At 38.7% G+C, this 27045-nt stretch overlaps 1 protein-coding gene across 3 annotated transcripts in view; it reads right to left on the reverse strand.

Moving 5' to 3' along the window:
- foxp2 (forkhead box P2) overlaps positions 1–27045 on the reverse strand; it is a 745656-nt gene that overhangs the window by 560203 nt on the left and 158408 nt on the right. For all 3 annotated transcript variants that reach the window (XM_072267606.1, XM_072267607.1, XM_072267608.1), the window contains exon 2: positions 11567–11687. The gene's annotated coding sequence lies outside the window, so the exon portion shown is untranslated. The remainder of the gene's footprint in view (positions 1–11566; positions 11688–27045) is intronic.

Raw genomic sequence — 27045 nt, forward strand, 5'->3', positions numbered from 1 at the left:
GAAAGTGGAGGCAGATACTCTCACTACACTGTAGAAGTAATTAGCTGAACACTTGAATTGCCAACTCATATTAAGCTATGAATGAGAGCAGATAAAAGGACTAGTACGAGTAGTCAGCAGGGACTTGGAGAACTGAATAACTTGTTTCTGTGCTGAATGACTCTACAATTCTAATAACTCAAAGGTACAGACTTAATTATTTACATACCTATTAATAGAACTCAAACAATTCTATTTACATTAAATTAATTACAAGAATAACTTCGTTCAGCAACGATTCCATTATATGTACTTCAAATGACTCTCACCCACTGTTCATCCATATCTACCAGCATGTGCTTTCTCCCTTAAGCCATCAATGCCATTTGCCTCCACTACTTGTAATAGCACATTCCACTTGTTATTCTCATAGATTTTAACTGAATTTTCTGTTAGATTTGTAAGCTGTAGATTCATATTTATGATTCATAGCTTCTCATTCCTTACAAGTAGAAATACATTTTATCAGTATTTTCATGCTATCAGCTCATTTTAAAGTCCTCCGTAAGGAAATAGCCGCAATCTGTTTAGCCCCTCCTGACAGTTAAATCCTCAGTGCAGGTATCATCACTGTACGCCTTTTTTTTTGCATCTTCTCCTGCTTCTCAATATCAATTGTATATTAATGAACATCATAAGTACATTCTATCTAATGTCCTTTGAGAGCAGTAAAGTTAAATGGAGGCCCCAGAAGCACAATGACAGAAGAAATTACAATGGGAATAAAGCAACGGTCAAGGCATGAAGCCAATATTTGCCAGGACTGACCATCATCTTCTCTTCTGAAATTACTAGGTAAGAGTTGGTGATTGATTAAGAGCAATTGACTCCCATCATTTTATACTGGGGACAGCTCTTCTCATTTTTAAAAGAATTATCATGTTTTATATATATAGACCTACATGTGGTGGCTTACTATGGTGTGATTTAGTTACTATTATAAAAATGTATGATGTTTGGAAATATATGTATGTGGTGCTTCATATAGGGAGATCACCTGATTGTACATAACAAAAAATAATTATGATACAGCAGAAGAAACGCCAGAGTTGACAACTTTTATTCCAAAACTAATGACCCATTTCTCCTCCAAATGCACAAGTTTAAAATAAATCCTAACATGTGTCAATCCACTAACCTCTGAGACTTGCAATGCAATCAAAACTGACCACACAAAGATAATAAGAACTTTAAAAGTCATCAGATTTCTCCCTCCAATCCTATCAGACCTATTCAGTCTGTGTCTTAATTTTTTAAGTTTAGTACATCAGGCTTTTGTACTGAATTTGCTTTTGTACTGAATTTGCATGCCATTTTACACTACCTTCCAGGCAACTGGATATCAGTACAAAAGAAATGCTCTGCATCTCGTGCTAATATAATTAAATATGGCAGCTGTTGCTGAGGGGAATATATTGTTGACTTTGCTATATGAATTTGGTTAGTGGCATTTTAGGGGAATTTGACAACTTTGTGCTTTTGTTAAATAGAAATATAAATCAAATAAATGTACATGATAAAAACAAATGGACTTTGTAAAGCAGGCCTGAAATCAAGTGTAAAGGTCTTTCCATATTACTATTCAGGCCAGGCAATGAATTGTTTTTAAGCTTTAGGGGTATTCAGAACACCCATAGAAGTCAACAACAGAAATTGTAATACACCGTAAAGAGCCAAATTAAAACAACATCATGAGAGAAAGGATCCAAAAGGGAATGGTTAAACTGATTCAGTTTTGATTGGTGTGCCTATTCTGTCTTGGAAAAAAAACATCACAAAACTATAAATTTCCAAACACATATATTTTCAAAGATATTACATATCCATATTAAGTAATCAAATATATTTTTAATCTAACTATCAACTAAGATCACAAACAATAGATGTCCCAGTAGCAATCCTTATGATCACAGACCTCCAGCCACAATTACAGCCTTCCAGACCTATTCGCTGTCTTTTGTAGGCAAGCCAGTCCTGCATCCAAACTTGCAATTCACCCTAGAGCCCCTGTATCTTTGTCTTCTGAATCAATCTACTATGAGGAACCTTATCAAATGTCTTACTAAAGTCCATGGGCAACACATTAACATAGCATTCAGCGCATCACTTTACAGTGCCAGTGACCCAGGATCAATTCCTGCTCCTGTATGCAAGAAGTTTCTACATTCTCCCCGTGATCGCACGGATTTCCTCCAGATGCTCCGGTTTCCTCCCACATTCCAAAGACATATGGTTGAGCAGGTTGATTGGTCACATGGATGTAATTGGGCATGTGGGCTCATTGGGCTGTAAGAGTCTGTTACTGTGCTGTATCGCTAAATAAAAATAAAATAGAAATAATTTAGGGCACCACTGTAGCACAGCGATTAGCAGAACACTATTACCATTCGGTGTGTAGGAGCTCGGATTTCAATTCCAATGTCACCTGTGAAGAGTTTGTACATCCTCCCCAAGACATGCATGGGTTTATTCCGGGTGCTCTGGTTTCCTCTCACATTCCAAAGACATACCAGTTAGGGGGTTAACTGGTCATTGTAAATTGTCTCTACGATTAGACTGAAGTTAAATAGGTGGGTTGCTTGGCAGTGTAACTTGGTGGGCCAAAGGGGCACTGCATCTCTAAATAAAAATGAAACATCTGTTACTTTAACCTTATCAATCTCCATTGTCAACTCCTCATAAGAAAAGTCTTAAGTTTGTAAGGCATGATCTGCTGTGCACATAGCTTTGCTGAATGTTCCTAATCAAAGGTTCAAAGATTCATTTATTATCAAAGTATAGTCCATACAGGCTATACCTTTCCAAATACACATAAATCCAACCCCCCATTACCTTCTACAATCCCATCTTTTCCACTGACACGAGGCTCACGGGCCTATAATTACCTGGATTACTCCTATTTATTTTTCTGAAAAAAGAATGGCAATTGCTACTCTCTAGTCCTCTGGGACCTCACCTGTTGCTAGTGAGGACACAGATACTTTTGTCAAAGTCCCAAAAATCTTCTGACTTGCTTCTTTCAATCTTCTGAGACATGCTGTACGCCATCAACTCTGTGGACTTAATACTTTGCCTCCTCCTTAATCTCAAAAAGTCCCACCACAAGAGAATGCCCCACTCTGTCCTCTAACTCCTTCTCTTCAATAAATATCGACATAGAGTACTCAGTTAGTACCTCAGCAACTTGCTCTGTCTCTAAGCACAAATCACTACTTTATTCTTGAGTGGACCTACCTTCCCCTTAGTTATCCACTTGTTCATAATATGTATAAAATACTTTGGGACGTTCTTTGATACTGCTCATCAAGAACATTTCATGGCCATTTCCGGCCTTCATGATTGCCTGTTTCAGCATGTAACACTATTGTTTTAATCCACAAGGGCCCAGTGTAGTTTTAGCTTTCTAAACTTTAGAATCGTAGAAACATAGAAAAATGACAGCACAATACAGGCCCTTTGGCCGACAATGCTGAGCCAAACATGTACTTACCTGAGAAATTATCTAGAGTTACCCATAGCCCTCTATTTTTCTCAGCTCTACATACCTATCCAAAAGTCCTTCAAAAGACCCTATCGTATTTGCCTCCACCACCATCACTGGCAGCCCATTCCATGCACTCACTGCTCTCTGTGTAAAAAACCTACCCCTGACATCTCCTCTGTACCTACTTCCAAGCACCTTAAAACTGTGCCCTCTTGTGATAGCCATTTCAGCCCTGGGAAAAACCCTCTGACTATCCACATGATCAATGACTCACATCATCTTATACACCTCCATCAGGTCACCTCTCATCCTCCGTCGCTCCAAGAAGAAAAGGCCGAGTTCACTCAACCTATTTTCATAAGGCATGCTCCCCAATCCAGGCAATATCCTTGTAAATCTCCTCTGCACCCTTTCTATAGTTTCCACATCCTTTCTGTAGTGAGGTGACCAGAACGGAGCACAGTACTCCAAATGGGGGCCTATATAGCTGTAATATTACCTCTTGGCTCTTAAAGTCAATCTCACGGTGGATGAAAGGCAATGCACCGTATCTCTTCTTAACCACAGAGTCAACCTGCGCCGCAGCTTTGAGTGTCCTATGGACTCGGATCCCAAAATCCCTCTGATTTTCCACACTGCCAAGAGTCTTACCATTAATACTATATTCTGTCATCATATTTGACCTACCAAAATGAACCACCTATCTGGGTTGAACTCCATCTGCCACTTCTCTGTCCAGTTTTGCATCCTGTTGATATCCCACTGTAACCTCTGACAGCTCTCCACGCTATCCACAACAGCCCCAGCCTTTGTGTCATCAGCAAATTTACTAACCCATCCCTCCACTTCCTCATCCAGGTTATTTCTACAAATCATGAAGAGAAGGGGTCCCAGAACAGATCCCTGAGTCACACCACTGGTCACCGACCTCCATGCAGAATATGACCTGTCTACAACCACTTGTTGCCTTCTGTGAGCAAGCCAATTCTGGATCCACAAAGCAAGTTTCCCCTGGATCCCATGCCTCCTTACTTTCTCATCAGCCTTGCATCAAATGCCTTGCTGAAATCCATACACACTACATCTACTGCTCTACCTTCATCAACGTGTTTAGTCACATCCTCAAAAAATTTAATCAGGCTCGTAAGGCACAACCTGCCTTTGACAAAGCCATACTGACTATTCCTAATCATATTATGCCTCTCCAAATGTTCATAAATCCTGCCTCTCAGGATCTTTTCCATCAACTTAACAACCACTTAAGTAAGACTCACTGCTCTATAATTTTCTGGGCTATCTCTACTCCCTTTCTTGAATAAGGAATCAACATCTGCAAACCTCCAATCGTCCAGAACCTCCCCCATCCCCACTGATGACGCAAAGATCATTGCCAGAGGCTCAGCAATCTCCTCCCTCGCCTCCCACAGTAGCCTGGGGTACATCTCATCCGGTCCCGAGGACTTATCCAACTTGATGCTTTCCTAAAGCTCCTGCACATCCTCTGTCTATATGCTCAGGCTTTCCAATCCGTGGTAAGTCATCCGTCCAATTGACAAGATCCATTTCTGAAGGGAATACTGAAGCAAACTATTCATTAAGTACTTCAGCTATCTCTTCCAGTTCCATACACACTTTTCCACTGTCACACTTGATTGGTCCTATTCTCTCACGTTTTATCCTCTTGCTCTTCATATACTTGTAGAATGCCTTGGGGTTTTCTTTAATCCAAGGCCTTCTCATGGCCCCTTCTGGCTCTCCTAATTTCATTCTTAAGCTTCTTCCTGCTAGCTTTATAATTTTCTAGACCTAGCTTTTTTCAACCTTTCGTAAGCTTTTCCTTTCTTCTTGACTAATTTTCAACAGCTTTTGTACACCACGGTTCCTGTACCCTACTATCCTTTCCCTATCTCATTGGAATGTACCCATGCAGAACGCCATGCAAATATCCCCTGAACATTTGCAACATTCCTGCCGTACATTTCCCTGAGCACATCTGTTCCCAATTTATGCTTCCAAGTTCCTGCCTGATAGCTTCATATTTCCCCTTATTCAATTAAATGCCTTCCTAACTTGCCTGTTCCTATCCCTCTCCAATGCAATGATAAGGGAGATAGAATTGTGATCACTATCTCCAAACTGCTCTCCCACTGAGAGACCTGACACCTGACCAGGTTCATTTCCCAATACCAGATCAAGTACAGCCTCTCCTCTTGTAGACTTACCTACATATTGTGTCAGGAAACTTTCTTGAACACACCTAACAAACTCCACCCCATCTAAATCCCTTGCTCTAGGTAGATGCCAATCAATATTTGGAAAATTTGAAACTCGCACCATGACAACCCTGTTATTACACATTTCCAGAATCTGTCTCATCTGCTCCTTGATGTCCTTGTTACTATTGTGTGGTCTATAAAAAAACACCCAGTAGTTATCGACCCCTTCCTGTTTCTAACTTCCACCCGTAGAGACTCAGTAGACGATCCCTCCATGACTTCCTCCTTTTCTGCAGCCATAACACTATCTGTGATCAGCAGTGCCCTGTCTCCACCTCTCTTGCCTCCCTCCCTGTCCTTTCTGAAACAGCTAGTGCCTGGCACTCTAAGTAACCATTAATGCCCCTGAGCCATCCAAGTCTCTGTAATGGCCGCAACATCATAGCTCCAAGTACAGATCCACACTCTAAGCTGACCCGCTTTGTTCACGATGCTTCTTGCATTAAAATAGACACATCTCAAACCATCAGTCTGAACGTATCCTCTCTCTATCACCTAACTATTCTCCCTCTCACACTATCTCCAGGCTTTCTCTATATGTTAGCCAACTGCCCTTTCCTCTGTCTCTTCAGTTCGTTTCCAACCCCTCAGCAATTCTAGTTTAAACCCTACCCAATCGCCTTAGCAAACCTCCCTGCCAGTATATTGGAACCCTTTGGATTCAAGTGCAATCCATCCTTTTTGTACAGGTCATGCCTGCCCCCAAAAAGGTCCCAATGATCCAGAAATCTGAATCCCTGCCATGCTTCAATCCCTCAGCCACGCATTTATCCTCCACCTCATTCTATTCCTATACTCACTGTCGCCTGGCACAGGCAGTAATCCTGAGATTACTACCCTTGAGATCCTGCTTCTCAACTTCCCTCCTAACTCCCTGTAGTCTGTTTTCAGGACCTCCTTCCTGTTCATACCTACGTTGTTGGTAACAATATGTACCATGACCTCTGGCTGTTCACCTTCCAACTTCAGGATATCATGGATGCGATCAGAAACATCCCCGACCCTGGCACCTGGGAAGCAAACTACCACCCGTGCTTCTTTCCTACGTCCACAGAAACGCCTGTCTGACTCCCTAACTACAGAGTCCCCTATCCCTGCTGCCTTCTTCCTTTCCCTACCCTTCTGAGCCACAGGGCCAGACTCTATGCCAGAGGCGCGACCACCGTTGCTTCCCCCAGGTAGGCCAACAGTTCTCATACAGAAGTACTTATTGTTAAGGGGAACAGCCACAGGGGCTCCTTTTCCTTCCTGAATAAATTCAGGGCTTCTCAAGTCATCCCTTATCTTACTATCCTTGTCTTTACTCCTTTCTGGAAGATGCCAGTCCTGAACTTGGATCAGCTGGTCTTTAAATAACTCCCATACATCAGACATGTATTTGTCCTACAGAAGCTTTTGGCACATTAGCCTTCATAAATCAAAGTATTGAATACAGGAAATGGGATGTGATGTTGAAAATGTATATGACATTTGTGCAGCCTAATTTAGAGTATTGTGTGCAGTTTTGGTTACCTACCTACAGGAAAGTTGTAAATAAGAATGAAAGAGTACAGAGAAAAATTCCAAGGACATTACCGGTTCTGAAGGACCTGAGTCATAAGGAAAGATTGAATAATTTAGTACTTTATTCCTTAAAATGTAAAAGATTGAGAGGAGATTTGTTAGAGGTATAGAAAATTATGAGGTTTATAGGTAAGGTAAATGCAAGCAGGCTTTTTCCACTGAGGTTTGGTGGGGTTACAACTAGAGATCATTGCTTAAGGGTGAAAAGTGAAAAGTTTAAGGGGAAAATGAAGGGAAACTTCTTCACTCAGAGTGTCGTGAGCTGCCAGCAAAAGTGGTGCATGTGAACTCAATTTCAATGCTTAAGCAAAGTTTGGATAGGTACATGGATGACAATTCAATGGGAGTAGGCAGCTTAAATGGTTTCAGCATGGACTAGCTGGGCCAAAGGGCCTGTTTCTGTGCTGTACTTTTTAATGACTTCATGACTCCAGAAGCTGCCCCTAATCAATGCCTCTCAGCTCCTTTTTAATCCTATCATAATGTTCCCTCCTCCAGTTTAGTACCTTCCCATATGATCAGATTTTATACTTATAACTATCTTTATACAAAATGAGGTGTGGCCACTATTCCCAAAATGTTAACTAACCATCAGGTCTGTCAGCTGGCCTGGCTGATTTCCCAAAGCCAGCTCCAGTATGTTTACTTCCACATATTGTTTCAAGATGTATTGAAAAAATCCCATCTTATCTCAACCTCTTGTATTAAGGAAGTTGTAATCAATAATGGGGAAGTTGAAAACCATACTATGTCTATCCTGTTGTTTCTACATAATCTGTCTACAAACCTGTTCTTCCACCTCTCAGCAGCCATCAATGTAAGTGCATCTTTCTTATTTCAGAATAATTTATTCAAAAATAACTATTTTTGGATCTTTGGGCTCTCTCTCTGTATCAGCTCCTTAGCCAGATGTTGAAGTACACTCAGTATCATTTTCTCAACACATTAGCATGTATCAAGGGTAGTAATCTTGAGATCACACCTCTGGAAGTCCTGCTTTTTATCTTTCTACTTAGCTCCTTAAAATCCCCTTTCAGGACCTCATCCATGTTCCTGCCTATTCTTTGGTACCTATATGGATCACAACTTTTGTCTGCTTAGCCTCCCTCTCAAATGTCCTGTTGTAAAGCACAGAGGGATCTTAGGGTCCAGGTCCATAGTTCACTGGAAGTGGCAAAGTAAATGGATAAAGTGATGTGTGTGGCATGTTTACCTTCAATGATAGGGATGCTAAGTAAAAAAGTCATGCTACAGCCATATAAGACTTTAGTCAGACTGGACTTGGAGTACTGTGTGCAATTCTGGTTGCCCATTATGGAAAGGATGTGGAGAAAGTGCAGAAGACGTTGACCAGGATGCTGCCTGGATTAGAGGATGTGAGGTTTAAGGAAAGGTTGGGCAGTTCTGCCCAGAATATTGGAGGCTGAAGTGAAACCTGACAGATTATTTTTTAATTATGAAATGTAAAGATAGGGTGGCCATTCAGACTCTATCCCCCAGGGTAGAAAAATCAAACACTAGAGGAAATGCTTTTAAAGTTAAGGGAAGGATCTTTAAAGGTGACATGAAGGGCAAGTTTCTTTAATACACAGTGGTAGTAACTGGAATGGGTTACTTAGGGTAGTGATGAAAATAGGCATTTTGGTGGAATTTAAGAGACTTTCAAATAGACACATGGATGATACTCAGGAGGAGGACATTTAGTATAAAGTGGCATCAAGATCAGCACACCATCAAGGGCTAAATGGCTTATCCAGTGCTGTAGTGTCCCATGTTCTTTTTGTGTGAAATAGTTGCTGGACAAATTATTCATTTAGAGATACAGCGCGAAACAGGACCTTCCGGGCCAGTGAGCTGCACCTTCCAGCAACCTGGCCTAATCTCAGGACAATTTACAATAACCAACCAACCTATTCACGAGTATATCTTTGGACTCTGGGAGGAAACCAGAACACCTGGAGGAAATCCACGCGTTCACAGGGAGGAATATAAACACGCCCTACAGGTGACGTCTGTAACTCCTTTTTACCGGGCTTCTCTAGAGACACAGCTCATTAGCCTCTCACTAACAGCCACTGAACTCAGTGGTGAGAACTGAGCTCCGAACACTGATGCCCAAGGCTGCAACAGTATCACGTTAACTGCTGAGCTACTTTGGCGCCCAAGCTAATATTTTGCTTCTCCCTTTTGTGACCCTAATAATCATCCTCAGTTTCAAACCTTGCAGTTTTCCAAAATTAAACTGAAATAATTTTAAAAGAGACAGGATTACAGGTGATGATGTTATAGAAGAACTGTGGTATTAATTTAGCTTGCTCCTTCCACAAACAGGAAGTATGATATGGTGAAGTATATGATTTTATAACGTAGGTTTATACAATTAGTGATGCACTCCTGCATTTCAGCTTTCACATCTAAAATGTGAAAAGCCAACCAGCAAAAAATAAATGCTGAGATCAAACAACCACTCAGCTCTGTAAACATTCCTAAACTGTTGCATGCATCTATGCCTAAATTGACACAAGTTCACAGTGTTAATAATTTAATTCTAATGAAGTGTTAATAATTTAGTGCTGATGAAGGGTCTCGGCCCAAAACGTTGACTATTCGTTTCCATGGATGCTGCCCGACCTGCTGAGTTCCTCCAGTATGTTGTGCGTAATAATTTAATTAGCTGTGGTGTATTGTCCTTTCTGCTACAATGTCCTTTTGTGACAAAATAGTAATAGATATGAATCACAAACCACAACGGTCATCTCTATATTAGTGCAATGGGATAACAAGGTCCAATATCATAGTGCCTCCCTGAAGAAAACTACAACAGAAATATTCTTCATAAACTGCAAGCATGCAGCATTATTTACCCTCGTGCATATGTTGCTGTTGGTTTTCTCAAATTACAATCCCAAACCCCACTGCTGTTAGAATATAAATGCTGATATAAGTAACCTTGAAATAAAATCACAGGGAAAAGGCCATTATATTTGCAAAGATTTCAGAAATTTTGCCTCCATGCAGTATTTTAGTTGATGTGATCTGGAAATGCCCAAAAGACAATCAAACAAACAATGAGAAGGTAAACACGAGGAATTCTGCAGATGCTGGAAATTCAAGTAACACACATCAAAGTTGTTGGTGAACACAGCAGGCCAGGCAGCATCTCTAGGAAGAGGCACAGTCGACGTTTCGGGTCGAGACCTTTCGTCAGGACTAACTGAAAGAAGAGCTAGTAAGAGATTTGGAGGTGGGAGGGGGAGGGGGAGATCCAAAATGATAGGAGAAAACAGGAGGTGGAGGGATAGAGCCAAGAGCTGGACAGGTGATTGACAAAAGGGATATGAGAGAATCATGGGACAGGAGGCCCAGGGAGAAGGAAAGGGGGGGGGAGGGGAGAAACAATGAGTTGGAAAGTAATTGGACCAGCTGGATAAAATGCTCAAGAAGAGATATTTTTGATTTTTTTCCCAAGAGCCAATCAGCAGTTTTTATAGTATTGCAAAATGTTATTTAGATTTTTCTCCCCAATTAATCCCTTCCCAGATATTTTGGCAGGGATTGCAGCAGGATCTTTGCAACATCCTGTATGCAATATATTCTGCAGGAGAAGGTAGGCTGGAGTTCTTGATCCTTGGCTCTTCAGCTCAGGGAATTCACTGTAACTTCCCTGAAAGAACATAATTTTGCCTTCTCTTTCACTCCTACAATGAGGAGTAAAAACTCTTCTGATTGATAGGTAGCTTCATTCCATAAGGATGCACCTGGGATTCAATTTTGCAACTCTAATCCCATAGAAGAACTCTTATGAATGGACCAGGACAAGAAGTGCAGATGATGAAATCCTAATATTCATCAGAACTTCGAGTTCATGCAGGCTTATTGATCTTCTAACTCTAGTTAGAGTTTCTAATGATAGATGCAGTATTTGTAAGGAGAGAATTGAGAAGTAAAGAAGTGTTATTATTAAATACTCTTAAGTACCCATGCCATTGTTGTTGAACATGTAATTGTAGATTCCATTTAAGCTATCACTAACAAGAATTACCCTAGCACACAACTTCTTACAATGGTTCAGTTTTTTCTCCAGAATTTCTCTGGGAACTGATTTTCAAATCATCTAGTTAATGAACCAACAAGACGTGATAAGCAATGAAATGAAACCCCTGTTATTGTGTCTGTGTTGCATAGTATAGTGTGCCTTACTTACTTCAGTCTTGTGAGATCATTAAACCTCACTTTGCATTGCAGAGCATTGAAGATTGTAATTTGTCACCTCCGTCCATATACCCGGACTACACGCTTCGTCTGTCTTCTGAACCTTATTTTTCCTGGAGAAACATACACCAAAACAGTAGTTAAACTGGGACTGTTCAGTACAGGCTAAAAACTCCACCTTCCCCGCAACGTTGCTTGTTTCTTACTTGAATTGGTTTACTGCCAATGCCTACTCGATCAGGTGTTCTTTTGCACTGTAAAACCTTAAACACGAAAGCACTGATATATCGTCTATACATTCAAACAGTAAACAGGTAAGTTTTATGACTGACATGCAGCCCAAATAAATAAGCAGGGCCAGTCTTGATTCAGAAAAATGTGTACATGGAAGTCCTATTTGTAGTGAATACACCAGCAGTAAAAAATCTAGATGAATTTAACACCAAGCAGATTAGCATCTAAAGGCATCAATCTTCCCAACTCATCTTGTCGGCTGCATTTTCCATCATCAATTGAAATGAACTTCCATGCAAAAACAGCATTATCACTGTAAATATACTTATTTTAGTCACAGTATTCCCTTGCATACTAAAATTTCAAATTAATGAAAAACAGAATCCACATAGTTTCGTTTCAATTAGCCCAGACAGTTTCTGCTATGGTGCATAATTATTTGGTATAGCATTGAGCACAATGAATCAAAAACTCATAAAACCCTTAGCACATTGAAAAAAAGCATTTGGTTTAACATTCTGATTGGCATTCAACACAATCATCCCATCCAAACCCATCGTCAACCTTCAAGACTCTGGCCTCTGTACCTTTTCCTCCAACTGGTTACTCGATTCCCTCACAGCAGCACCTCAATCGGTGTGGATTGGTAACAACATCTCCTCCCTGCTGATCATTAACACAGGTGCACTCTAGACTGTGTGCTTAGCCCTCTACTCTACTCTCTAAATCACAGAAGACTGCATGGCTAAGCACAGCTCCAGTGGAGTCTTCAAATTTGCTGATGAACCTACTGTTCGAAGGTTCAAAGTACATTTATTATCAAAGAATGTAGAAGTTATAAAACACAAATCATGCCACCGATAGAACCAAGCAACAACAGCATTCCAAACCAAATTCAGTCTTTAGATCTAAATCCCCAGAGCAGACCCGAGTCGGCCCAACGTCTCGGTATTATCATATTAGCGGACATGAAGCACAGCAGCTGGGAGTAATCTCACAGCCTTAGTGTTGTGGAGAAAAGAGCCCCAGTCTATTTGGGCTGACATTGAAATTGTCCAAACAATGAACTGTATCTCTCTTTAGGACCTGGGCTCCACTGTAATGAATCAGTCTGGGCCTAGATTTCGCTGCTGAAGAAGCCGTTCTTGACCTTTCCAAATCGGCACAGCACCCAGAGTAATCCAATCTCACCTGACTCTCAACCCTGCCTTTCCAGTCTATCTGGGCCAGCATTTAAATTGTCCAAACAGTAGTTCATGCCTCATATTAGGACCGGGCCCTACTTCGGCAAATTGCTCCGGGTTTAGAATAAGCCACCCAGTGATTCGCTTCAGGCCTGGATTTCGCTGCCGAAGAAGCCGTTCTCAACCTTTCTGAATGGGCTCGGCACTTAGGGCAATCCATCCCTGCATCTGTGTTAGTTCAAAGAGCATCAGAACTCCTCTGCCTCATCTTCTCCTCTCCAATCATTCGTTCCAACCAGCACGGGTCCAACCCCAAACACATTAATTTTGCAGCACACTAGCAGAACACATCACTCGAGTTCCCTTTGCCTTTGCTCATCTCTTCATTGTTTGCAGTGATAGTTTACCACCATATACTTCAAAAAGCTGTTATTAATAATGTTTATTATTAGGGTTAGGGTTAGGGTTAGGGCTGGGAAAGTAGCAGTTCCATTATTCCCAACAGATACAGTATCTAAAGGATGTAAATTTCTTCCTCAGTCTTGTGCACAGGGTGAAAAGAGTAAATGAACCTTCCAAAGATTAAATGGAAGTAAACTGGTAGGAGGCTAGAACTTAGGTCATAAATGGGATAAGTTAGCCAACTCGAAAAGTTAATAGAACATAAAATGGAGGGTCATCAGAAAGATTTATTTAAGTATTCTCTGTATATACTGCTAACAAGAAAAAAAATCAAGTAAACTTAAAATGAGAGCTGCAAAGTAAAAGTAATACATACCAAATGTAGGAAAAATGAATGAAAATTTGACATTTAGCCATTTTCAAAGAAGTTAGTGACCCCATAATTAAAATGCAGGCAGTAAAACAAAACAAATTGCTGTATATGTAATAAATGTTTTAGCCTATGACAAGCAACACACATCAAAGTTGCTGGTGAACGCAGCAGGCCAGGCAGCATCTCTAGGAAGAGGTACAGTCGACGTTTTGGGCCGAGACCATTCATCAGGACTAATTGAAAGAAGAGCTAGTAAGAGATTTGAAACTGGGAGGGGGAGGGGGAGATCCGAAATGATAGAAGACAGAAACATAGAAAATAGGTGCAGGAGTAGGCCATTCGGCCCTTTGAGCCTGCACCGCCATTCAGTACGATCATGGCTGATCATCCAACTCAGAACCCTGTACCTGCCTTCTCTCCATACCCCCTGATCCCTTTAGCCACAAGGGCCATATCTAACTCCCTCTTAAATATAGCCAATGAACTGGCCTCAACTGTTTCCTGTGGCAGAGAATTCCACAGATTCACCACTCTCTGTGTGAAGAAGTTTTTCCTAATCTCGGTCCTAAAAGGCTTCCCCTTTATCCTCGAACTGTGACCCCTCGTTCTGGACTTCCCCAAAATCGGGAACAATCTTCCTACATCTAGCCTGTCCAATCCCTTTAGAATTTTATACCTTTCAATAAGATTCCCCCTCAATTATCTAAATGCCAACGAGTATAAGCCTAGCTGATCCAGTCTTTCATCATATGAAAGTCCTGCCATCCCAGGAATCAATCTGGTGAACCTTCTTTGTACTCCCTTTATGGCAAGAATGTCTTTCCACGGATTAGCGGACCAAAACTGCACACAATACTTTAGATGTGGTCTCAGGAGGGGGAGGGATGGAGCCAAGAGCTGGACAGTTGATTGGCAAAAGGGATATGAGAGGATCATGGGACGGGAGGCCTAGGGAGAAAGAAAAGGGGGAGGGGGGAAGCCCAGAGGATAGGCAAGGGGTATAGTGAGAGGGACAGAGGGAGAAAAAGGAGAGAGAAAAAAAGAATGTGTGTATATAAATAACAGATGGGGTACAGGGGGAGGTGGGGCCTTAGCTGAAGCTTGAGAAGTCAATGTTCATGCCATCAGGTTGGAGGCTACCCAGGGGGAATATAAGGTGTTGTTCCTCCAACCTGAGTGTGGCTTCGTCTTTACAGTAGAGGATGCCATGGATAGACATATCAGAATGGGAATGAGACGTGGAATTAAAATGTGTGGCCACTGGGAGATCCTGCTTTCTATGGCAGACAGAGCATAGGTGTTCAGCAAAACAATTTCCCAGTCTGTGTTGGGTCTCACCAATATATAGAAGGCCACACTGGGAGCACAGGACGCAGTATATCACCCCAGCCGACTCACAGGTGAAGTGTCACCTCACCAGGAAGTACTGTCTGGGGCCTTGAATGGTAGTGAGGGAGGAAGTGTAAGGGCATGTGTAGCACTTGTTCCGCTTACAAGGATAAGTGCCAGGAGGAAGATTGGCGGGGAGGGATGGTTGAAATTCCAGCATCTGCAGATTTCCTCGTGTTAGCCTATGACAATCTTTGTTGAACTTTGCAGAACCTTACCAAATATAGAGCTGGATTAGAGGATTCAAGGCAGTTTAAGGAAGGTGTCATGGTAGACACACTGATGCAAGGTGTTTGGTCCAAACTGACTTGGTAAAGTTGTACTTCTTTAAATCATATTTTTGAATTGTTTAACTATCATAGTGACTGAATAAACTGTTTCTGGAAATTTCTCATGACAAATCAGTTTGCACTATGAATCCTTTTAACATCTAACAGGACTTCATATAACTCTTCATAGATGGACTACTCAGATTAACTGACATGTTCCAATATTTATTTATATGTTTATTTATAAATCATCCTTGCTAGAAAGAATGACATTTTCAAGTCCTGCTTTATTTATTCTCCCCTACTGACATAGTAAACCTGTTCATTTGAATAATAGAAAATAAATTCAAAGTGGCTTCAGGAACAAGTTTCGACTGATTACCACTTTAAAGGATTCTGACCTGTTAGATACTATTTTAGAAATGAACCCTTTAGTGAAAGGTTTTATTGGGAAAATTTATAATTTGTTGTTACAACAGCACAATTACCCTTCACTTAAGATTAAGCAAGATTGGGAGAGAGAGCTTAACATGACCTTGATAACAGAAGAATGGTTACGGATTTTGAAGTTGGTTAACTCTTCTTTGATCTGTGCCAGTCACTCTTTAATTCAATTTAAAATTGTACATCATTATTATTTGACAAAGGAGAGACTGTCTAAAATGTTTCCTAATGTTGATAGTCAGTGTGATAGATGTAAAACCGAGACAGTTATATTGACACACATGTTCTGGTCATGTTCTGTATTGAAACATTTTTGGAAATCTTCTTTTTCTACGATTTCTAAAGTTTTAAAAATTAATTTACAACCTAATAAATTGACAGTTTTGTTTGGTATAATCCCTCAATATATTCATAGTATTTCTCTATCAGACCAACATGTAATTGCATTCGTTACATTATTGGCCAGAAGGGCTATTTTGTTGAAATGGAAAGATGCTTCTGCTCCTACTTTGATACAACGGTTTCTCAGGTGATGCTATGTCTTAGTTTGGAGAAAATCAGAAGTCGAACTTTTGATCCTCGATTTGATTTCGAGAAAAGGTGGGGTTCTTTTGCCCGCTATTATCATCTGATTTGAGTTAATTAATATGGTTTCCTTCCGATTTTTGTTTAAATGGATTTGAGTTGAGGGATTGAAGTTTTTCTTTTATAGAAGATTGTATGACGTATAGCTCCGGGGTTGTGCTCCAAATGTTTTTTTTTCGTTTTGTTTAGTTAGTAGGGGTTCTTTTTTTCTCTCTTCTTTTCTTTCACAAAAATATTCTTAACAGCTTATTTTTTCTTATTATTATTGATATATTGCTTAGCTTTGTTAATCAGTTATTTGCTAATTTAATTCTTTATTGTACATATTGACTTGATTATCCTAATGTATTTTTGTTGATCTTTAATAATTAATAAAAAAGATTTTAATAATTACCACTTAAAGTGCTAGATGAAAGGCACTTAACATTGTAGAATGAGGTCCTGCAGCATGAATTTCAAGAGCTAGATTACAGATTAAAGAGCAGGATCTCTAAATTTGTCCCTATCACTTTCCAGTGCCATGTGCTACTGTGAATAGGTATACGAGTACGGTCAGATAAATATGTAGTTTATGGGAAGTGCTTTAGATCACTGGGACCATTTCAGGGCAGTGTGAGACTTCTGCGAGCTAGATGTGTTGCACCTAAACGTGTGCAGGTCAAACATCATTGCAGGGAGTTTTGCTGCTGCTGTTTAGAAGAGTGTCAAACAAAGCTGATGCAGGAATGATACACAGAGTGGACGTATATTTTCAGGGGAGGTGCCATCACATATTGTAGACAGTGCAAACTTGCATGTGACAATGTACGGTATATGAAAGGTGTGCAAGGCAAATTGCAAACATTTTAATTCAAGCAAAATGACAAGCAAGATAGATTCACTTAGCACATTGATCAGCAAATGGGAAAGTTATGTTGTTACTGTCACAGAGAGCTGGTTGAAAGGGCAGGACGGGTAACTCAGTATTCCAGGGTACAGAATCTTATGGCATGAAAGAAGAGGGTGTAAAAGGGAAGGTAATTTGCAACACTGATTACAAAGAGGCAATTATTGTAATATCTTAAAACAGGATCTGGTAAAAGTAGATTGTAAACGGCTATCGCAGATAGGTCTACATTTTACAAGTGGGACACAATAAAGAGTGATATACTGAGAATTCAGAAATGGAAAAACAAGTAAAATTGCAGAAGCTGAAATCTGAAACAAACAGAAATCTGGAATAACTCAGCCAGTTAAGCAGCATCAGTGAAAAGAGAAACGATTTAACATTTCTGGTCAATGACCTATCCTCAGATAGTCAGATCTGCTGTAAAGTCAGTGATCACACTCAATTCAATGAAGTCCTCAGCTTGGAGAATGAGGAAATGTTTTGTTTTCAATTTAACTGACATTTTATGGACTTTGTGGTGCTGTTTAATAACATTATGAAATATATTTTAATTACTTACAGCAATCACAACAGATTTTTAAATATCCCTGAATATATCACATAAAAGCTGTAAAAAGAAACCTTGTAGTCCTTACAGCAGACAGTTCTCTACCATCCAGCTTAGCCTTTTGTCAAAGTTTATTCGGGCTTTATGGAACGGAGCTTCATGACTATGCTGTCCGAGCCTACTCACTGCTAAAGCTTTGTTAGCCTTGGCAGGTACTTCAAGGATACAGAGGGTCAATTTCAATTAAACCCCAGCATCTAACCCAGGTAAGTGCAGGCACGTGGGAAGACAGGTTAATCAGTCTAGACAGCAAGCCAGATCCAGCGTGCTTAGCCTATGGTCTCTCAGGCGCTTATATCTTTTGTTTGAACAGTGCATTGATGGTGACATTATGCAAAATCATAATGGTTTGCGAAATCATGAAGGATTCATTTCCTTAGTAACCAAATTATCCTTTCAAAAAGCAGTTACAATTAGGGTATATTACAATATGAGCTACAAAAAAAAAGAGCTTAGCTAAGTAGTAAGTATGCATTAAAAATCTACAGATCAATTTTAACAAATTAACTAACCTGGAAGTTTCCAAAAGGAATTTTCTGAATTTTCAGATGTAGTTACAGAACTACTTAGAAATAGTAAACACCATCACAGAAAATAAATTAATACACAAGAAATTTTTTGAAAGCAGATTGTTCTCTAGCCTGAAACAAGGCATATGCAGACACTAATTATTTTCTGCTCTAACCTATTGTGCACTTTCTGGACAGTTATTCTCATTTCCAATGACTACATCAGATGTTTGATGGAAAGAAACTCAATACTGAGATGAAAGTAAAAGACAGATAATCTTTCTATATAAAGCATGACCAAGCAATGATTCTTACTCACCTATCAGTATAAACATAGATGGATATCATGATTATCATAACCTGTGAAGTACTGGTAGGCAGTTCAATAATTGATTTTTCCAAATAGCTTCAAGCACAGAGGCACCAATACAGATTATAACACACAGATGGAAGGAGTTCAATTTTTGGCAGCACCTCTTCAAGGAAGAATTGTAATCCCACGATTAGTCTATTTCTTTATTTCCCCATACCTCCTTAGCTTCCATTTGTTATTTAATTTCTCTTAAAATTTTAACAGATCATTGGCAACATCAAAGTATACTAATGCCATTTAGAGGTTTTCCAAAAATATTCCCTCAATTATTAACAATTTCAAATCGATGACGAAAGTCTTTGCTAGACATTATGAGAAGCTGAAGTAGCTTTTCTGTATTTACTCGCAAAATTCTGGAGGGTTGTGCTAATGTGATAGCAGATGGAAAATAGTGACACTTCTCTCCTTAAGTTGTCACAGAAGTACAAATGAATGCCTAGAAAAGCATAATGCCAGTAAAGGGACAGAACAGTCAATCTGACCAGAATCAGGCCACAGAGTCCACTGTTTAATTTCAGCTTGCAGTCCAAAGCATTTACAAGCCAGGCAAAATAATAAAGGTGATGCAGTGAAACACATTCAAATGTTCTTCATTCAGGAAATTAATTTGTCTGACAGAGAGCCGAAGGTTATATCACTGGAAAATGTACGAACTTTTATTACAAGATATGGATCTGAAATATCAAATGAGCAAACAATTTTCCAAAACAAAACAAAAAAAGCAGCATTAAAAAGAATTATTCAGATAGATTGCCCTTCTGCACCTGTTATTAACTGAAATTTTACTGTACCAGGTGTCATACATTGAGGGTCTTGCATCTAAGTTTTTCAAATAATATAAATAGTGAAAAATCCAATGTTCTAAGTCAACTTATTATCAAAGAACACGATACCATATATTGTCTTGAGATTCACTTTCTTCCAGGGATTTATGGAAAAAAAAATACAAAAGAATTTTATGAAAAATTATACATAAACAATGACTGACAAATGAGCAAAATACAAATAAAAATAAAAATAATACAGAGAACATAAGTTGTAAAAATTCCTTGTGTATGAGTCCATAGCTCATAGAATCCTTTCAGAGTATTGGTGAATGAAGGTATTCATTCTGGTTCAGGAACCTGATCGTTGTAGGGCAATAACTGTTCCTTAAGCTGTTGGTGTGGGACGTAAGCCTTTGGTACATCCTGCCTGATGACTGTAGTGTGAAAAGGGCATGATCTTGAAGATGAGGGTCTTTGATGATAGGTGGCAGTGTTCCAACCAAATACATGTACTCAATAGTAGGGAGGGCTTTGCCTGTGATGGACTGGACTCCACCACTTTCTGTAGCCTTTCCCGTTCCCTGGCATTAATGTTTCCATACCAGACCATGATGCAATCAGTTAGGATACTCTTCACTATGCATCTATTGGGGTTTGTCAAAGTTTCAGGAGTCATGCCAAACTTACACAAGCTTCTAAGAAAGTACAGATCCTCTAACATGTTAATAGCAAGAAATTTAAAGCTACTGACCCTATCAACCTCCATCCTTAAACTTATGACAAAAACTGACATCCGTCACAACTTTCTCTCCAATGAATTAAAAGATGAGCCAAAATAAATGTTATGAAACTTTATAAAGACATATCTCAAATTGTTTACTGCTGATGCATCAGAACTAGAGTAAATGAAACAAACCCAAATCATTAATAATAATAAATATATAAAAGCTTTAAAGCTATAGCAAGGTAATTCCTTGTCCTTTATGCCAAGACACATTTTACAAAGGAGGACATAAATATATGAGGCATCATATACATACAGTTATGACAGTCATGAATCAGGCAAATATGCTCACTTTTGATTTCAAAGCTCCCAGAAGTTAGTCAATAAGAAAATTAAACTTCAAGGATGGCAGAAAGAGAAATTGTAACTTTGGGAAGTGAAAAACAAGGTCTTTTTCTTAGAAAAGAACAAATCTCGATGATCAAGGGTTACTTTCTGCTGCTCCTACACTTTTTCCAAGATCTTAATACCAACAAGGATTTCAAATTGATTTTCAAGTATCATTGACTCCTTACACATATTCTCGCTGTGCTATTAAAATGCATGTATTTTAAGTTTCTTTAGTAGTCACAAAATTACGTAAATGCAGACACACATAGTAAAATATTGCCAATCTGTAAACCTGCTTACTATAAGAAACTGCCACATGGCAAATCATTTTATTGAACACACTAACTAAGGAGTTGGCAGTGTCATTGAATATGTCCATTGCTGAGCTGTCCAAAGTATGGTAATGAAGAGTGAGAGTGAAGAGTAAAAAATTATTGTAAGAATTATTAAAATATTATTCAATTTATATCATATAGGTTAATTTTGTTCTAAATTTTGATTATGCAACTAAATTGTTCTTTCATATGGCAAACTAAATGCACATTCAATGTTTCTACTATTTTTGTCAGGGTTTACTTTTCACAAATGTCAGTATTAACAAAATTATTAGAATCATTGTTGTATCACAAGAGAGGTTGTTGGCTGAAGAGGGGTTCATGATGAAGCAGGAAACTCAATAAAGTTTGTCGGAGAGTAATGATAAAAGGCAGTCAGTGCTAATGCTTCCACTCAATGAATGAAGCTCAATGGCCTAATAAGAATGGCCAAGGTAAGTCAAGACACTCTTGACAATAAGCAACATTTATCATCTTGCAGCCGTCACTTCGTCCCTTAAGCACAATGAAAAAGACTCAGCAAAAGAGCGCCAAGAAATTGAAAAGGAAAAGGAAACTAGAAAATGAGAATAATCTATTGAGGCATCTAAGGTTATTTAGAAAGGGGGTAAGATAAAGATTAATATATATTATTGTGGGTCTCATATAGACTGAGAAAGGAGAAGTTATATGAGGATATAAAACTGAAAAATTAAGCACATATTTTCTGACTGTCTTTACGAAGGAGGATATAGAAACTTTCACTGAAATAGCAGAGAACAACATATAAAGAGTGAATGAAAACCTAAAAGCAATTATCATTATTTAAAGCAAGTACTGGAAAAATTAATGAGACTATATAAAGGCAAACACCCAAATGCAGATGAACTCCATTCCAAGGACTTTAAAAAGAAAATAGATATTATTTTCTGCCAGCATTCCACTGATTTAATGACAGTTTCAACTGGGAATATAGTTAAACAGTGAAATATTGAGAATTGTTAGCATACACAGGAACCTGGGTATCCTAATACAAAAATCCAGAAAGCCTTGCAAGAGATTTGATCACAACTGAAGAAATGAAACACAATAGGAATTATATGGGACTGGCAAAGTCATCTGGTCCCCCAATCTAAGGAAATATATACTTGTGGTAGAGGGAGTGGAAGCAAGGTTTACTGCATTATTTTCTCAAAAGAAGATTTTTGTCCTTTAAAATAAGGCAGAAAGGTCCTATACAGTCTGGAATTAAAAGAAAAGGAAATGATCTCAACAAAACATAAAACATTCTTACAAAATATGTGCAAGGATGTTGTTTCCTTTGTGTGGAACGTGTAGTACTGGGGCCATAATCTCCAAATAATGGTGGACCATTCAGGACTGAATTAAAAAGAAATATCCTCATTCCGAGAATGCAAACTTCCTAGAATTCTCCACCTTGGAGGATCGGTGGAGATTTTATTGCTTAGTATATTCATGACATTTTTGTAGACAGCTAGCTTATTAAGAGAAACACGGTGCATGAGGTTAGTGCAAGGGAGTTTCCTTTAACTTACAGAATGTCAGAGCAAGGCATGAAGGGAAGAATGGCATATTTCATTTTCTAATGTTTCTTTGTTCTTATGTTTCTAGCTCACACTGCTTGTGCCACACACCAGTGCTGGTCTTGGACCATGATGAATGAATAGCTCAACCATAAAGTTTTTGTTCTTAAGAGGAAACTACACTGTTAATGATTAATATTAAATGATAGAAATGGCATTTATGCATTATCGATAAAGGAAGTAGTATAATTAAAAAGGAAGTAAGGAATGTTGATGAATACTTTGCGTACATATGTGGAGCAAGGAAGGATTCTTTTTGAAACATGCAAACAATAGGGCATCATGCTCTGGAACAGCAATTGGAATGTACAGTAATGTAAGAAGCTGCAGAGAGTAGTGAACTCTGCCCAATACATCGCATGTAGATCTCTCCCCACACCGGTAGCATCTGCAGGGGGTACTAGCTCAGGAAGGCAACATCTATCATCAAAGATCCCCACCATCAGGCAGGATGGACAGAAGCTTGAAATTCTACACCAACAGGCTCAAGAAGAGCTAGTTCGCTTCAACCAGTTCTTGAACTAACTGATAAAATCCTAATCACTACAGTTTAGCAATACTTTGCCCAGTTTGTAATAAATGGTCCTTTTCATCTAATTGTGTTTTTTTTCTTGAAAAAGATTGTGTCTAAATTATGTTTTCCTTGTGAATGCTGCTTATATGATGCCAGATGCCTGTGATACTCTGAGGTTTTCATTGCACCCGTGCATACATGCACTTTCGCATTTGCAGTAAACTCAACTTTGACTTAGAAAAGGAATAAACTGAATGAATTCAAATTCATTTGGAAGGTATGAAAGATATCTATTACTTAGATTTGGCTTCAAAACGTTCAGAACTGAAAACCAAATGCTGAAGTTATAATGTCAACAGGAAAGAAAGGAAAAGATAGGGAGGCAGGGCATGGCCTACTTTAAAGGTTAAATTATGCCATTGAACAGATATAATAAAAACATAGAAAAGCAAATAGTGAAGCTTTCAATAATAGAGTTCAGAAGTAGTAAAGGATTTAACATTCTACTGGGAAACATTTATCGTTCTCCAGTAGATGTAAATCAGAAAATAGAAAAGCAGGTAATGAAAGTAAAGTGTTTTTAAAGGCAGATTTTACATTAAGTTCATCAGATCAGGCATTTCCAGAATCTGTAGAATATGTTTTTTTTGTAGCAATTTCTTAGAATCAGCAAGGAAGCTGTCCATATTGAATAATGAGGAGCTTAATTAAAAAGCCTAACAATACGTTAACACGTATTCATAATATGATCACATTCAATGCAAAATTTAAAAGAGAATAATAGTTATCAGCAAAGATTTCTAAAAAAATTATCATACTTGATTTCCATCTGCTGATAGAGAATCCTCAATGTAAATCAGCAACATAAATAATGTGCCCTTACTTTGAGTGGTTTATGTGTCCGGACACAGAAGATTACCAATACCTGCAGAGTTTCAACCACTCACTAATAAGAAAATATTCTGATTTGACTTTCTTTGATCCAATAAGAATGATTTTGCATTTCATTGCATTGTAATAAATATACAACAGTATTACTTAATCTTTGATCAGCTTGGGTTCTGGTAATTTTACCACACTCTAAGCTCTCTATTTTCTCGATTTCTCCCTCTCCTCCTTTAAAAAATGAAATATATTTACAACTTTATAATTCAACTGTCAAGTCCCAAATACAAACGTTTTGAAAAATGTTGGTAAAGGCATCTGCATGTCCCACATATGTAGCTTTTACTACCCTGAATAGAAGTCATCAGATTCCTTCGCATGTCTGTTAGGAGCCAAGTCCAGCATAAGACTTGGATGACATAAACAATGATTTTTTTTATTAAATCTGTTAAAAATAAATATTATTTAAACTAAATAAATAAAATTCTGAAACAATTTTACTTATGCTCATTTTCTTAATCTTACTTCAGTATTCATTTTAGAGTTACCAAAGTGACAAGCTTGTAAAAATGGACAAAAATGCTGACAAACTTCATTACAAAAGCAAATATTAATAATAATCAATAATATGCTTGCTATTACATTTTGGTCTCAATAAGGTGGAAAATACTTAAAATTCTGCAAATCATAAAATGAAATAGGAAGCATTATCAAATCCAAAGACCTATTTGTATTGACATCACTGAAAAAAATCACCTAAAAGTTTTACAATACAGCAGTCAGATTCATTTCACGCAAATTCGGTTGCATACATTCAAAGAATACGGCACAAAAATGAATTGTCAATAGAACCAAAAATCAAGTTAATTACATCTGCAATAAATGACAAAATAGCAGAAATAGTTTACACATTGCAGAAAACTGACCAATCAAACCTTCTTTGCTTTTCAAACCTACTTTTCATGACATGTGAAATATTACAAAACTGACCAGCCATTTCTTCAGTGAATATAGCTGCCATTCTCATTCATTGCTTGTCAGTATACACCTTTGACATATAAAAGCAAATAAATATCCAAAATTATCAATAAGACCAGTAGACTTGGGAATCTCCTAAAGATCCTATACCATACTTCATATTCGCCTGTCAGACTTTTTCCCAACATCATTCCCTTCAGGGTTCAACTTGTTATATTCTCCTGTCTTATGAAATAATTACTTTCTTTATAGAATAAGAGAGTAATACATCTGACATTCCAAAGAACTAAGAATGAATTAAAGACTAAAAGTCATTAAAGTTGACATGAGCAAAGAAATTATTATAACAAAAGATAACAGTATTAACAACTGACAGTAAGCAGGACCAGACTGCTTCAATCACAGGAATTAAACAAAGTATGAAAGAAAATTAAAGCACCTATCAGCATAATCTTCTAAAGTGCTCTCATTTAAAGAAATATCCCTTTAAATCACAGAATCATTATAGCACAGAGGGCCCATTCAATTATTTGAATCTGTATGCCATTCCTTTGGAGCTGTTTAAGTTAGTTTTATTTCTTGACACTTTCCTCACAGCCTTACAAATATTTTCCCTTCAAGTATCCAAATCTTTTCTGAAATCCAGGAATGACTTACATCCATCGCCCTATGAAAAAGAGCATTCCAGATTTTAACTGTTCATTGCACGAGAAAGTATTCCCCCTTTGGTTCTCTTGCCAATCCCCTCAAATTTGCATCCTCTGGTCCATGACTCTTCCACCCAGAGGAGCAGTATATTTTTGTTTTCTTTCTCTAGCCTACGGGAATTAAAATCTCGTCTGAACTTTCTCTACGTTCTCCAGTTTATCCAGTGAGGTGAATGTCCTGCACACCTAGAGCTTGTCTCGTAAATATTTTCTGCATCCTTTCCAAAGTTTGCAGATTATTAAGACCATAAGACATAGGAGCTGAATTAGGCCATTCAGCCCATCACATCTGCTCCTCCATTCCATCATGGCTGATCCCGGTTCCCACTCAACCCCATACACCTGCCTTCTCGCCGTATCCTTTGATGCCCTGACCGATCAGGAAACGATCAACGTCCACCTTAAATATACCCACGGACATGGCCTCCACCACAGTCTGTGGCAGAGCATTCCACCGATTTACTACTCTCTGGCTAAAAAAAAGTCCTCCTTAGCTCTGTTCTAATTTTGAGGCTGTGCCCTCTAGTTCTGTATATCCCCACCACAGGAAACACCCTCTCCACATCCGCCCTATCTAGTCTTTTCAACATTTGGTAGGTTACAATGAGATCCCCCACATTCTTCTAAATTCCAGTGAGTACAGGCCCAAAGCTGCCAAACACTCCTCATATGTTAACCCCTTCATTCCCAGTATAATCCTATTGAACCACCTCTGGACTCTCTCCAATGACAACACATCCTTTCTGAGATATTGGGTCCAAAACTGTTGACAATACTCTAAGAGTGGCCTGACTAGTGACTTATAAAGCCTCACAATTATCTCCTTGCTTCCATATTCTAATTCCCCTTGAAATAAATGTCATCATTGCATTTGCCTTCTTTACCACAGACTCAGCCTGTAAATTAACCTTCTCGGAGTCTTGCATAAGGACTCCAAAGTTCTTCTGCACCTCTGATGTTTGAACTTTCTCCCCATTTAGATAATAGACTGCCCTATTGTTCCTTTTATCAAAATGCATTATCATACATTTCCCAACACTGTATTCCATCTGCCACTTATTTTTGCCCATTCTTCCAATTTGTCAGTCCTGCTGCAATCGCATTGCTTCCTTAGCACTACCTACCCTTCCACCTATCTTCATATTATCTGCAAACTTTGCCACAAAGCCACCAATTTCATTATTCAAATCATTGACAAACAGTGTGAGAAGTAGTGTTCCCAATACTGACCCCTGAGGAACACCACTAGTCACCAGCAGGCAACCAGAAAAGGCCCTTTTTATTCCCACTCACTGTCTCCTGCCTGTCAGCCATTCCTCTATCCATGCCA

The sequence above is a fragment of the Mobula birostris genome, chromosome 9 (assembly GCF_030028105.1).
Source record: "Mobula birostris isolate sMobBir1 chromosome 9, sMobBir1.hap1, whole genome shotgun sequence".
Classification (NCBI taxonomy): Eukaryota; Metazoa; Chordata; class Chondrichthyes; order Myliobatiformes; family Myliobatidae; genus Mobula; species Mobula birostris.